The sequence below is a fragment of the Bidens hawaiensis genome, unplaced genomic scaffold (assembly GCF_021521415.1).
Source record: "Bidens hawaiensis isolate Kalapana, Puna unplaced genomic scaffold, B.hawaiensis_p1.1 tig00004030_1, whole genome shotgun sequence".
In the NCBI taxonomy this organism is placed as follows: domain Eukaryota; kingdom Viridiplantae; phylum Streptophyta; class Magnoliopsida; order Asterales; family Asteraceae; genus Bidens; species Bidens hawaiensis.
Window position 1 is genome coordinate 241,700 of NW_027491238.1, and position 4,971 is coordinate 246,670.

Genomic DNA, 4,971 nt, shown 5'->3' on the forward strand with positions numbered 1-4,971 from the left:
ATCAAACTCCTATCATAGTGGATATTTCAGTGATTAGGCATGTGCTCCGTTTGGGTGACAATGATGATAATCCATGTGAGTTTGACAAGAAATTAATCAAGGGATTGTTTCGGCATGTACGTTATGGTGGAGACATTGAAGACTCTATGTTTAACAAGAATGGATTGTGCCCACCCTACAAGTATCTTACACGTATTAATTCATTGTTTGGGTGGTGGTCGAGGTGGATTTGATGAATGCCGAATCATGCTGCAATCGGTTTTCGTGTCACTTGTTCTCAACAAACCGTTTAACTTCTCTGAAATGCTATTCTATCATCTAAAGGAGCAAGTTTAGCAAACGGTCCAAAGGAAGAAGTTCCTCATGTATCCAAGATTTTTGCAACTGATTATTCACGACTTGATACCGAACCTGGTTATTGATCAAATATTAGTGGATGATGTTCTTTCCTTAGAACATATGAAGGTCGATACTGTGCGTAGAATGACAATCTATCGTAAGGAGAGGCCGCAGGACAAACGTATGATTGGTCATATTATTAATCCTGATTATATATGTCCTCCCAAGGATCGCTGGATCCTTGAGGACTCGGATTCCGAGCGTGAGAAAGGAGAAGGTGAGAACGATGGAGGTGATGATGGTGATGATGGTGGAAATGGTGGTGATGGTGATGCAGTTCTTCGAGAACAACAAGCTGCAGTCGAAGCCGCGTTAGCTGCTACAATTGCAGCTCAACGAGATCGTTAACAAAAAGGAAAAGAGCCGGCATCTGAAAGCTCAGAAACGAGACGTGTATCAGTTGGAGCTAGAGTTTCTTTTGGTGTTCAACCATCTCGTCCCGTAACTCCTCAACGCCCGGCAGTTCCGTTTACTACTAGCACTCCGGCGCTTACTTTGACGACGACGATGGTTCCTCGCGACAGGCTTGGTATGATTCCTCAAACGGCTTTAGCTGAAATACCAATGCCTTCTACTACTCTCTCTATTGTTCCTCCAACACCGTCTATGAGGCCCCCTCCACCTAGTGATGTCTCATTTATGATAATTACACGGCCTCAGGGACCAATCCAGCCAGTTCATCCATCTCTGTATAACATGCCACCACACCGTCAAACAGACATGCTTTTGAATCTTCTTCACTTGTACGAAAATCAAATGTCTGCTGATCGACTTAACCAAGAACGCTTTATGGAAAACCAAAGAAAGCTGATGGGGTATGTGTCGTTTTGTCAAAAAGAGACTAAGGAGCTTCGTGCGATTGTTGAGTCTCAGGGTGTGAAGCTCAGTACAAGAAGATCTGATCTTGCAGTTAACCTGCAAAGATGATGCTTTAAAGAAGCTCAAGAATGATGTGGAAGATCCTGATGAGTCTGGTGCAGGAGGTGAGCCTAAACAAACACAGCTCATCCTCAGGTGCAGGTACCAGTGGTGTTGATGACTTGGAGAAACAGATTATTGTTTATCAATATTACACAGCTGCTAAACCTATCAAGATGATAGAAGCTGATACAGTCATATTTGTGGATGGAACAGGGGTTGTCAGGAGCGTGGTGAACAGGAATGAGATTCAGGTTGGAAAGTTTATGCAATGGTCCCTAACACGAGAGCAGATTTCATTACTGCTTGGATTGAATGATGAACAATTGACCGTGTTAGAGGCAGAACTGGATGTTGAAGTTGAGAATGAGGAAGAGATCTTGAATTATCCGTCTATTCATATGAATACGATTTTATTTATGAAGATGAAGAGGTCGAGGTTGAAGACGTCACTGCTGAGGAGTATCCTGACTTGTTTTAACACACAAATGTTGATCAAGGTGCTCCAGTATTCAATGAGCTAACGTTTAAAGCCGCTGAGGATGATTTGGAAAAAACGTCTAAGGGTAAAAAGGTGGTTGACACGAGATTCAATTCAATTGAGAACCCAACCGATGCTGATATTGCAAAGTGGTTCAGCTATAAGACGGTGAGTAAGATTATTAAGGCATATCGATATGTTGATCAGGAACAGAAAGAAGAAGCCGCTACTCGAGTCAAAGCAAACCAAGTGACTTCATTCAAGACCGTGTCAAAGGTTCAAGGTGACATCGTTTCTTGGTTATTTGATTCTGATCTTCAAGTATGTATCGTGAAATGGGAAATGAGAAGATAATGGACGTTCTTACTTTACCGCATTGGGATGTTCGTACCCTCGCGTGTCGTCCATTTATCAATCGAGGAGGTGACCGGATAGCGGATTGGTTTCATCAACAATTGCTATTCGAGGTCAATTTTGGATTCAAGTTTCTCAAGCCTCAAGTTCCCACCCGAAAACGTATTGATGAGATTGATCTAAGAACGGGTTGGAGAAAGTTGGTTCTCAAGGTCAAGCCGCCAAAAACCTTGAAGCGTGTGCCGATAAATATTATGAATCAACACATGCACCTGTCTTTTAACCGCTGGTATTACGATTACCGAACCGGCGAGGCCGTCATTGTCTTGGGCAAAGGGTTGAAGACTGAGCTGATAAAGATCATTGACCCAATGTGGTTGGTTAAATTTAACCGAAACCGATAATGACGTGCTGCACAAGAACAAGATTCTGATTGAGGGCAATGAAGACTATGATCTGGCTATGCAATTCCAACTCGTTGTGCGTGTATGTTATGAGAACGGGATTCATAGCTGCAGAGATTGGCAGTCCAAGCGTTTCGAGTGAAAGTCAAAGACAAAGAGCTCAAGACGAGGGGGTGTCTGTTAGTACACGGTTTTGCGTCTCGAGTCTTTATATTTAACGTTAATGTATTTGTCGTTTATTTATGTAATAAATTATTAAGATATTAAGTTAGTTTGCTAAAGTATAGTCTAGTTCGCTAAGGATGTTTAGCGAACTAGATCTAAGGAATTAACCCTCCTGATTTGTTAAGGATGTTTAACGAATCAGGGGGTGATTCGCTAAGTTTAATTTCATTTAATGTATGTAACGAAGTGGACTCTAGTTCGTTAGGGGATGTTAACGAACTAGGTCCATCTTTTATATATAGTGAACACTGTTCACAGTTTAATTTATGTTTTGAGTTTAATTATCGAACCTCTGTCCAATTCTCTCTCAAGCTTCAGATTCATACTAATATTATTATCATCATTCACATACATACAACTAATATACACATACATATAACATATAATCAAGAGCGATTACGAACTAGATCCTAAGGTTAATCATAGTTACAGATCTGTGATCTGTGTATTAGTTAAAGGATTTGCCGAGTTCAACCACTAAGGATATCATGCTAGTTAAAGAAATCATATGTTAACGGAATGTGTAATTACAACCTACATAAATCAACCAAGGGGAGGTTGTGTGAGTTAAATACAACCACCCGAAGTTGTTAGAATTGGTATTTGAGAAATCGAAGTCAATCCTAATATTTCTACTTTACGAAACTACTTGCCAACTTAAATTGACATTCTTGAGGTAGCATGAATTTAGGAAAGGATGGACTTTAAAATGCGCATGTTACCTCCTTTGTGCCAAAGATGCTCACTTAAGGCTTAAGGAGCCATCTATCATATATTTCTACGGCAAGTTTACCACATGTTTGAATATTAATTATCAACGCTAAAATGGAGTGGATTCTTGATCTTAGATGGTAACCTTCACGTAATTGAACTACTCGTTTACAATCTCTCGTCTTGGTCACCTATATATTATATTTAAGTATTTATATTTTATAAAAAGTTCAAAAATTAACCCCAAAATGATTAAAACCTCCGATTAAAGTAAAACAACGATTTATCATTAGAAACATTTATGTCCACGGTTCGATACTTAGTTCTTACAATACTATTCTACATATACGATAGGTACACTTGCCTATTTTGTGTGCGTTTATTCTTCGTAGAAATCACGTTTATAAATTAAAAACACGATCTTGTGCAAAAAACAAATCATCCATCTATCATATTTTACAAGCTATGCGCGCACGCACATCAAATCCAAATCAGGTTACATGGTTATTTTCGTTTACAATTGATTAGGGGTTAATGTTTGTTGGTTGAACACGAACTAAGAGCACCAAATAATTACCGAGTTGGAGGATGGAAAAGCAGAGAACGTCGAGCTAGGGTTTCAGCTTTGGGTAGATCCCAATTCTTGATCTTACAGCAAAGAATGGAGAAATTAATTTAGGGTTTAGGGTCGGCTGGTGACAGGGATGATGAGGACGAGTTTGATTGCATTAATGATAGTATATTTATAGTGTTATAAGAGTCAAAGTGATCGATTGGGTTCGTTATAAATTACGCAATTTATGGCCTGTTTTCATGTCGTTTGACTCGGGATTTAGATGTAAATAGAATACGAGGTTCATTAGCATGTTATACATGTCATTACAGGTTGTCTATACGCGTTAATGGAGGTTGAGAATAAGGAAAGGGGAGGGGCTGTTGATGACGGGTTTGGGTGGAGGAAGGAAAGAATATTTTGTGGTTTATTGCAATATGGTCCTCAATCTTTAGTTGTGGATCCAAAAGTGTTATTAAGTTAGTTAGGGGGTATTATTGTATATAGTTCATAGTTATTATCAATAAATAAATAAACGAAATATATATACTTAAACGAATGCGGGAATTTATTTAGTACCGAACAATTGAATAATAAATGAGGCAAAAGAAAAAATAAACGGGTCAGGTTTCGAATTTGAAAAGTAACGAATGTTACAATATAAAAAGCAAGGATGGAAGAATTGAGAAGACAATATCCAAGAATTATGGCTTTGTTGAAGCATGGTATGGAGTATGAAATGATCAAGGATCTGAGTAACAAAGATCTTGAATATCTTATTGATAAAAAGGTACAAAACTGAAAAAAAGAGAGATGAGGATGTCAAATTACTCACTACACATATAGAATTTTTTTTTTAAGTTCATTTAACTATGATCCGGAAACAGTGAGGAAAATGACTCTAAAAGAAAGAACAAGGTTGGTCT